The sequence below is a fragment of the Haliaeetus leucocephalus genome, unplaced genomic scaffold (assembly GCF_000737465.1).
Source record: "Haliaeetus leucocephalus isolate CR32 unplaced genomic scaffold, Haliaeetus_leucocephalus-4.0 Scaffold340, whole genome shotgun sequence".
Taxonomy (NCBI): Eukaryota; Metazoa; Chordata; class Aves; order Accipitriformes; family Accipitridae; genus Haliaeetus; species Haliaeetus leucocephalus.
In genome coordinates, this window is record NW_010972776.1 from 1871483 (window position 1) to 1881796 (window position 10314).

The following is a 10314-nucleotide window of genomic DNA, read 5'->3' on the forward strand; positions in this document are numbered from 1 at the left end:
CCCCCCCTTCCCGCCTCGCCGGGCTCCGCTCCGCTCCCCACCGCCGCCGCCACCTCCTGGCACTGCCCACCCCGCCTTGGGTGGGGAACGCCGCGCTCTACCCCGGCCCGGCCCGGGCCCGGCCCCGCCACCCTCTCCCCCACCCAACCCCACGGGGGAAGCAGAAGGAGCCCACGGGAGCGGCCCCCCTTGTCCCGAAGCCGCGTTCGCGGCGATCCCCACGGCAGCAACTGACCGTGCGCGGCGCCTCAGCCCCCGCCTCAACCCCGGCGCTGCCGACCGCCAACCGACCGTTCCGCCATGATGGAATGCGGGCACTGCGCCTGCGCCGCCGCCGGCCGGGGGCGGGCGGGCGCGCCAACCGCAGGCCGGGCCGATCTTCGTCTTTAGCCACCCGCTCCCGCGAAAAGAGGCGCGGGGGGGGAGGCCGCAGGTGGCTGGAAGCCGCGGCCGGGGCGAAGGCTCGGGCCTGCGGGTGTCCGACGGGGGAAGCAGGGCCGGGGAGTGAGGGAGGGGACGCAGCTCTTCGTGGCAGAGGTGGCACGGAGCGGAGACAAAGGTGCGAGGAAGCGGCCGGCCGGCCGGCCGGCTGAGCCACCCGCCCGTCCCGCCGTGAAGGAGGCCCGGGGCCTCGTCCCCTGAGGTGCCCCCGGGGGCCCGCAGCCCCTGCCGGGCCCTGTCCCTCAGCGGCCGGGGTCGGTGGCACCTGATGGCCGATGTCCTGCCTGGCACCCGGTGGCACGGCCGGCGCCGTTGCCCGTACCCCGGCCGTCACACACGAACCGGCGCCCGGCAGGCCTCCGGCCTCCGCTCGCCCCGTCGTGCCAAAACCGGGAGAAATGTGGTGTTTCACACATTTTATACATCTCCCCTCCAGCTTAGGGGGACAGATGGGTCACAGCACACGCAGAGACAAAAGGCCCGAACCCTAATATTATGTAATAATATAAAAAGCATTAACGCTGATGGCCATAAGAAGTGTGAAGGGCGTTAACGCCAGCTGTCCAAGCGGGCAAAGCGAAGAGGAAGGCACGATGGCGTTACTGGCTTATCAAAACGAGGAGGCGGCTATCCCGACGTCCATTCTCCGTGTCTGTCATCGGAGCAGCCCGAGCCCTCGGGGGCTCAAAAAAGGACCAAGGCCAGGGGCTGAAAAAACACACACCGGGCTGAAGAGCCCCTCTGGCACATCCATTTTCTCTGGCAATTAATGCCGCAATAAATTCTGCAATCTCCAGCTTATTTCCACTGGACGGTTTGCCCTGATACGTTTCCATGAAGGTGTTTTAAGCAAGTTTGAGGCACCTTTTTTTTTTTTTTTAAAGCGGTGATTTAAGGGATATTTTGTGCACAGCGTGGAAGTCAGCTTCTGTGTGGATGCAAAATATATGCGACAGCTGTGCTCTTATACAAGCTCCACGTAAATTGTGGATCACAGCAGTTCAGAAGAAAAAGGTCAAACTCAACATTTATATGCAAGCTATATAATATACACATAAAGAAATTAACCTTTTAAAATTAATGGCCATGTGTTTACCCTGGATTGATCTTAGATGTATTTTAAATTAATATAGGAAATTTTATAATGAATAGAAGAAATTGTTCCTTTATGTCAGAGAATTTCTCTCTGGAGACTAGTGGAAGTGGTTGATTTGCTATGCCGAACAACCTATGCTAAACAGGACTAAAATAAATTCCCATCCATCTTTTTAAATAAGCAAGCAGTGTTAAGGAAGGCCAGAGGTGGTGGTGTCTGCTGAATTTCTAGGCAACTAATAACTTACCTTGTTAGATAAATGCCACAAAAACACTCGGTGTAACTTTACAATTAATTTTACTCATATCGGCCCATAAAATGATGAATATATTCTCTGCAAATCGATAGCAAACAGTGAAAGAACAGACAAAATCATCCTCACATTGCATCTATGTGTGTTTGGCACTTGCTGAAGTGTCGTCCCTTTCTTCTCTTTTGTTGCATTTGGTCATCTAGCTATTACAAGGCTTCACTAATGTTTTTGAATTTTACGTTTGTTTTGGGGAGAAAACAAGCAAATGCTATCATTATGCTTCAGCATCACTGAAAATGTACATTTGGTGCAGAGTAACAGTGCTGATGCATTAAAAAAATGGCTTTTACAAGGAGCCCATTACCTTTTCATTCTCTGATCTCTGTTGTCACCCCTATTTATTTAAGCTTCTGAACACATACGAGAGCTTCTTTGAACAGCTCATTGTAATGTTCTTTGTGATCTGAAAAGCAAAATTTGGTAACTGAATCAATGGCCAATTCCAGGTGGAGAAGGCAGGAGAAACCTTTTCCTGTTAACATGATAATTGGCAAAATCTCTGTCATGGTGTCTGCACTGAAATTTCCTCTTCTTTCTACTACTTCCACAAGTTTTACTGCACACATGTGACTACTGGCCTGCTTCTGGTACAGAAAAGCAGCAGCTCTACTTTTGCCCTGTGGAATAGTGTGAATCAGCACATCACATTTTATTATGGTTGATATGAAATTAATAATTCTTCATGCCTATGCAATAGATGATTGAAATCTTCAGAAAAGGAGTCAGAGGAAAAAATAAGCTGCTCTTCTGTTTTGAGTCATGTCATACTTTTGTCACTAATACCTAGCTCTTCATTTCACTGACAATTCTGAAATGAAATTCTTTAATTCCAGCTCAGATTTAAGGCTTGTGAACACTTCAGAAAAGGTAGAAGATGAAGACCAGCATGGGACTCAGTGAATGCAGACCTGCTTTCTGCATTATTGTGCTCTAGGAACAAAAGGTTGCTTAATCATTTCACCTTTGAGAGAATTCCTGGAATCTTCAGCACTCCATCTGAGCAATCTTATAACACCACAGGCTCTAACTAATCTGCAGCGAAGCGTATCTAGTGCCCTGGGGATTTAATTTCTGAAGTGAAATATTTGTACTTAATTTTTGGGAGATCCTCTGAAAGAGACCCATCAGGATGCGATTTAGAAATTCGAAGTACATTGCATTAAATGAATGTTGCTGCTGAAGGCAGCAATTCAAGGACTATTTTGACTTCGCAGGCTCTGTATTTATTCATTGCCAGCTAAACCTTAAAAGTTATGACTAGTGGTGTTGTGTGATATATGAAGGTCTGATTCCCCATCATGAGCATACTGTGTCTGATACCCAGAATAAAGAAGGTCTTCGGGGGTGAATGCTGAGCATTCTTTGCACTGAAGGCTATCGGACCTCCCAGCTTTGATTATTACAAGAATTCCTTTGTAGGTAATAATGCAGTATTTTAGGACTCAGAAAAATCCTTTTCCTTTCCCTCCAGCCTTTCATTAAATCATTTTTTTCCCCTTAATTTTCCACTCTATATATACTTTATATCCTACCAATGTATTCACTGGTAATTCTAGCAAACATGATGTCTGATGGAAAAGCTTACAGAGCCGTAGCTAGTTGCTAGTGAGACTTGGGATGAAAGATCTAAAAACTGCCCACATTCCACAAGCTCCAGGGCTCCTTTAAAACTGAAATTGCTTCAAGTACGAGAACTATTCCCACACCGTGGAAAATAAATGACTGAATGTTTGCTGCCTACATTCTACATTCAGATTGCTATGGGATGACAGTAAGGGAAAATTTTTTTTCAGCTGAAACTGGAAACTATAGGGCCAGTCGGTGAGGCTGAAGGCACATAGGTGGGCTGTGCCAGATGGCAAAGCTGCACAGAAGAAATATTTGGCTTGAGTAGCATAGTGACCAAACTGCCTGGAAAGAAGATCCTGATTAGATGGGTGAGAAATTACAGAATGGCATGGAACAAGTCTGAGGGGAGCTTTATCTATATTTTGAAATTCCTGGAGAGTCATAAGGACTATGCGAGGGCAGTGGCAATGCCAGGTTCCACACACAAAGGCAGTCAATGCTCATCTCGAGTCGCTGGATTAGAAAAAGTTGGATTTTGAGGAAATGATTGCCTAGATTGTCCCTTCAGTCTAGAGAGGAAGAGGGTGAAGAGGCACACACATCGATGGTATCGGGTCGGGGGTAGCTCTGGGCCTGGGAAGAAGGAATTAAAAATAGCAGAATGTAAGATCAGAGAATATTTGGAGAAAGGAAAAGGAAAGAGAAAAGAAACAGCCAAAATGGGAAGTGGAAATGAGTCAGGAGGGAGGGAAGAGAGTACAAATGGGAAGAAATCTGGACTTGTAAAGGAAGGGCAGTCTCTGGAATGGAAAAGGAGAGTTAAGGAGAGTCCGTCTTAATGAAACAATGGCAAGAAGCATGCCAAAACATGGTCATTCTTCCATTAGAAAAAATTTAATTGTAATTTCTATTTTTTCTTTGATAATTCCACAGCTCTAGGTGAGTTAATAAACAAAAAAAGGGGGGGGGGGGGAAAAATATTAAAGAAATGGAAAAGAAAAGCTTTTGACAAGAAAGGGGAGAAGAGAGAGGTAAGAGGAATATTTTCAATTACAACATATTCCAATCCGAACATGGGCAGGGAGGTTGTTGAAAGGCTTGGATAACAAAAAACTGCTGCTTACAGTTGGACACAGTAAATACCTGGATGCACAAAAACCCCTCCAAACCAACAACCCACTTATCATGATGATTAGCAGCTGCTCTGGATTTCTAGTTCTACACCATAATAATAACATTTTTTTTCCATACTTGCATGGCAATAATAATGATGATTATGGTTAACTAGTGTCTAGCAAAGCTGCCCATCTCTTGAATTTGTTAGGAGCTGCAGATGAGGTCTTGGAACACATTCACTTAATTTTCTCTTATTATATACAAAATACTGTTGTGTACACTTTAGGAGGAACCAAGGCAAGGCAACCTGGCAAACAAACTTTTATCAAACAGCACTTTGTTGGAAGCGTATGTGCTTAGATCCTCAAAAGTAAACAGTGTATATTGGAGCAGATTTTTCCACCAGTGTGTATTGGCATTGCTCCATCCACCCCAGTGGAATTAGGAGTGTTTTCTCCAGCTGAGGATCTGGTCCATCGAGAGCAAACCAGCACTCTGTGCTGTATATTTTGAAAGAAGCACAATGGGAAAAGCCTGTAGGGCACAGGGAGCAGGAGTTTCCCTTGCAGGTAGATGAAACATGCCTGCTATTCTGCATGCACAGGTGCACTCATCCCTATTCCAGGGAATTTGCCGTTTGTTTGCCACTGAACCCCATAAGCAAGTCATCACCAGCAGGAATGATTTAACATTAATCAACACTATCTAAACAAATAGGTGATACCATCAGAGGCACTGAATTATACCAGCACACCGCTCCACGCTCTGTGTAGTTTTGTCCACTATGTCATTAAAAAAAAAAAGCCATTTTAAGTGAAGAAATTAAACCAAGTTTGGAGATTTTTCTTCTGAGTCCAGTAACACGTACAGTACTTTCTGCCCTCTCAGTGAGCACACTGGTTTATGTTCCTCGTACAGCTGGAACTGGTGGTATTCTTATAGAAAACAAGAGACACACCTTATGAAGAAAGAAGACAGATTCTTGGCATCAGTATGGACAGGCCAGAATGGATTGGCAGAGAAGTTTGGCAGGTGATGGAGATGCAGATGGACATCGCATTTTGCTGTCTGCACTTCCTTCTGCAAGTAGGACCCAGAACCCACCGCTCCAGACCAGAAACTCCTTGCAATTCTCACATAAAATCCCACATGAACTCACTGAATGTCATCACTGGATCCACAATGCTGTTGGTACAAAGTAATGCTAAAGGTGCACAACAAAAGCCCTCTGCAACCCACAATAAACATACCTTGCGTTTATGGCTGTTTTAAACGGCAAGGGATGAAGTTCAGTGCCTGGGTAATTTGCACTTTGCACAGAACATCTGTTTTACGATTCTTTCTCTCACTTATTATACGGCGCAGTCTGTGTGCAAACACAGCGTATCCTAACGTAGAGCTGCACCCGCGTCTTCCTTCGCCCCGGCCTTCAGGTTTGACCGAGTTCATTGGAAACACAACAGGCTCTATTAGGAAAAGTGAATTAAACCCTGGGTTGTTGCTGCAGCCCCGCTGCTGACCTCCCTGTGTGCAAGGAGAAGCTAAGCTTGCCCTTGTCACCCACGCTGGGAGCAGGGACAGCCGGAGCTCCCACCTTGCTCACTGCCAGAGGCTGCCTGGAAGTAACAGCAGAGGATGCCAGGGAGCACTGGAAGGCAGCACGACTCCTCTGGAGCTCGACACAGGCTGCCGATCAGCCGTGGCAAACTAATTGCACTCTGTCTGCTTTTGAAAAGAGGGCGGAAAAGTGGCTGGAACGGGCTCTTGAGAGCTGGGAGGATGCCTGGAGGCTGAAGGTGCCTCTTAGTTTGCGAGAGTCGGGCGCGTTCGGCTGCCTGGCCGTCTTCATCCGAATGACTGCCTGCTTACATTTAGCAGCAGCTCTGACTCCTTGCTGAACTCGGTCCCTGTAATTAACGCATTAACTTCTGCTCTTTGCTGAGCCACGAGAGTCTGGGGGCAAGCGCTGTTTGTCCGAGGACTCGTAGCGACCGGTCCCGGCGGCTCTGCAGAGCCTTGGAGAAACCCGTGCCAAGCACAGGAGCTGCTTGGCCTTCTGGCCAAGGGGAACATGGCACCTTCCAGCTCTCCTTTGCTGTCTAGCTGGCTTGCCACGGCCCCGAGCACCAGCGCTTTCCTCGCCCGAAAGCCTGGAGCGGAGCGGTCATTGCTCGCTTCTCTTGGCCCCAGCCTGGAGCTGCTGCTCTTGTGCAGCACTGTCCCGGGAGCAGATGGCTGTGGGACACCTGCCTGGTCTCTGCCACACGCCTTTACCACCTTCTGCACGGTCTTTCTGCTCAGTTCCTCCTCAAATTATTCAGCGAGGGCCCAGATAGGAATCAAATATCCCGATTCAGTCTAATTCCAAACACTGGTGGTGTTTACCCATAAATTTATAACTCTTCCCCCAAGCCAAGAAGCAAACAAAAAAAAAAAACCCAAAACCCCAAACCCCCAAACAGGCTGAAGAACTCTGTGCTGCTTCTTCTGAACTTGTTTCTTCTGTTCTTTCTGAACTTTTCTTCTTCTTGTTTTCTATAAGAACTTCTGAGAACAGGCAGGCCCAAGCAAATGCCGGGGGAGGCGCACGCAATGTGGCACCGTACCTTTTGCTTCAGAGCAAAACATACAGCTGAAGGAAAACGCTATCTCCTTGCAAAGAGCTTCTCTTTGCAGGAGAGAGCCCATCCCGGCCTCGCTCCCTGGTGTCGGAGCATCTGCAGAGCACACGGGAGATGCATCGGACATTTCGGTGGTGGGAAGGCTCAGGGTCTGAGGAGCTGGAGCAGAGTCATCACTCCCAGGGTAAATACCCAGGCAGTTCTTCAGCTGACCTGGTAGCAATGCCAGTGGAGCTAAGTCAGGTCTGCTTGCCTGGCCTGATGTGAATGTAGTCATAGTTCTTAGTAATCCGAGTAGCTGGATCCTCAGAAAAGCTCAAAACAACCATAGTTTAAACATGTTAGAGCTGGAGGATGCTTGTCCTTGCTCTAGCAAGAAAAGGAGAAAGCCAAAACGAGTTCACCACTAGCTCTTATAAACTAGACTGAAAATGTTTAATAAACCATCATTGACAAGCTTTACTGTTGCTTTGCATAAAGATAAAATTTGCAAGATGCTGAAGCACCCGGGCTGTGTGTTTTTATCCCAAAGATAAGGAATTTGGAAGGAGCGGGTTTGCTCCCTGGGCTAGGCAGGGCAGGGGCTCGTTTCCTGCTACCTGAAACTCAGCTGCAAAGGGTCTTTGGAGAGGGAGAACGAAGCATCAGAGCCGGTTTCCGAAGAACAGAGAGGGGGGGAAGGACAAAAAGGAAAGAAAGCAAGCAGAATAAATCTGAATTGTAACAAAATTATAGTCCGTATTGAAATTTCCACATTTGGAATTGATTTTTTTCCATCAGACAAAAGGCTGAAACTTTAGTTGTTGAAATACTGATCTCTTTTTAACTTGTTCTAAATGTCATATCTGAACAAGCTGCAGGTGAACCATCAGCAATAAAGGACTGATGCAATCTGAAAATATTTTCGTGTCAAGCGTAATGTGATGCTCTTCCCTTTGTTTGCATTGTTTTCTCTCCTGCTCTGCCTGTGGTGCAAGTTTCCTACCTTCCATCAGGTGACACAGGTTCACTCATTTTTCTGGCTGCTGCCCATTTTCTAACTCCCCCCCTTCACATTTAGGGAGTGAAAACCATCTCCCTTGTGGCACCACGTTAGCACCGAAGTTTCAACTTAACTATGTATACAAAGCGTTTTATTTGCATCCCTAACCTGTGTATGCTGGAAGCAAACAGAGCTGCAGCACCTTTGAGAAAAGCTGCTCGCCTGTGATCAGCGATCTCCCTGCTCTGTTTTAACATGGGTTTTCAATTGTTTCACTCTATTTCTCCATTGTCTTTCTTCAGAGCACTATTTCTTTCCTATCTGGCATTTTCTTCACTGTCCCCAAACAACCTCTTTTACTTGCTCTCTCCTACAATAACTCCATTCCTCATTATTGTTTCCATTCTCTTTTTGTTTTTTTTTTCCACTTGATGGAGGCCCGGGGGCCCCTGCTCTGCGTTGGGGGTTCCTCTTCCAGCCGCAGCGCTCGGCAGACACGTCGGAGCTGGAGCACCGTCTCCTTTGCGTTGGATCGGTGTCTGCACCACTGCAGAAGAGGCTCGCCATACTCTCCGACGAGCATTTTATATCTGCTTTGCAGGAGCATACGTAATCTATCAAAGTGCAGAGCAGCGATGAATCAGGTCTTTGATGCAAATAAGAAGCAGCCACATGGCGTGAAGCATTTGGGAGCACTTCAGGCTAAAAAGAAAAAAAAAAAAAAACAGAAGAAGAAAAAGATGCAGCTGTGAAGAATACAAATATTGGCTCCTTGAGGAAACCTCCATATTGTATCCATTATTGCAATCTACTTATTTGTTCAGGGCTAATGCTCTCCATTTTGAGATTGTCATGGAGATCTAGTTTCCCATCCTCAGAGAGCAGACGAGAAGGTCTAAGCAGCAATATTCTGCGTGAGGTAGCTGCCTAAGGAGTCTTTCTCCGCTGTCTGGCTGACAGAGCAGATTGCTGTGTGAGAGAACCTGCTATTAAAATGAATAAGGACCCTTTTGTGCATGAGAAAGCAGACAAAAAAAAAATTGGCCTCTTCCCACCTTCCCCATCTTCTCTTGGTATGAAAAAAAAATCTGCACTGCCTTCTCTGCTGCAGCTATTGTGAGTGCCTTGCAGTGGAGACTGCTGGAAGAGGGCAGGTTTTACAGAGCCTTCCCGAAAGCTCCTCTGCAGGAATGTGGAGCGCTTGCTTTGCCGAGTTTCCTGCAAACGCCATGCTCAGGAGAAGGAGCTGGCGGCTCCGGAGGCTGCGAGCGAGGCCCCGAGCAGCTGCCAGCTGAGGTCATCCATGGGGATCGACGTGGGGCTTGCCTCTTGACGCTCCAGCAGTGAATTTTCCGATCATCTGTGAGAAAAGCAGAAGAAAGAGAGGTATAAGTGGTGTACGTAGCGGTTAAGTTGCTGCGAGCATGCCCTGAAGCTGCCTTCGTGCCTGAAGCCTGGCTGGACGATGCTTCTGGTTGCCACCACGGTCTCAATGGCAGTGAACTCAGGACGAACATTTCAGCTGGAGAAAGCTGGCTGAGAGTGGCCTGATGCTCCAGCATCGGTCACTGCCCCACTTCTTCATTTACACGCTGGGAATAACAGTTGCTCCCTGCTTAAGAGGGAAGTTAGGAGCCTGAGTTCGTTAGAGGTTACGCTGTTGCTGTGATAATGCGGGTGAGATAAGTAGGGCAGTGATGGAGGACAGCTTTCTGTTAGAGCTGTAAGAGCGGGGTGATAAGCTGCTGTCTGCCAGGAACTGATTTGAGACCCCTGAGCCAAATGCTCCTGTGCTATAGCGAGGGGCAAGTCAGCCAAACCCCGCAAATGAGCATCACCCTGGCCACCACACAGCTACAGAGGTCCCACATCATGGCTGATGCAAATAGCAGTCTCCGTTAAACCCAGCAAATTGGAAAGTTTTGCTTTGCATCCCGCTTACAACTCATTCCGTATGATGCTGGGTAAAGCAGCATCGCACACGGTGAAACGCAGGAGGGAGGAAACCCCAGAGCAGATTCCCTGTAGCACAGCCTGAACTACCATAGTGTAGGCAAGAAAAAGTTTGAAATGACCCTCTTTGCTCTTGTTCGTCCTAAGCATTTCAAATGGAGCTGAGGGAAAGCCTCCAAAAATGAAGTATTTGTACCTGTGAATGATCTACTATGGCCAGTCA

The 10314-nt window shown here is 47.5% G+C and overlaps 1 protein-coding gene across 2 annotated transcripts in view; it reads right to left on the bottom strand.

The window, feature by feature from the left end:
• The window catches only part of LOC104834793 (fibronectin type-III domain-containing protein 3a-like), a 49392-nt gene extending 49073 nt beyond the window's left edge, over positions 1-319 (bottom strand). For both annotated transcript variants that reach the window (XM_010572391.1, XM_010572390.1), the window contains exon 1: positions 236-319. The gene's annotated coding sequence lies outside the window, so the exon portion shown is untranslated. The remainder of the gene's footprint in view (positions 1-235) is intronic.
• Positions 320-10314: the final 9995 nt, after the last annotated feature.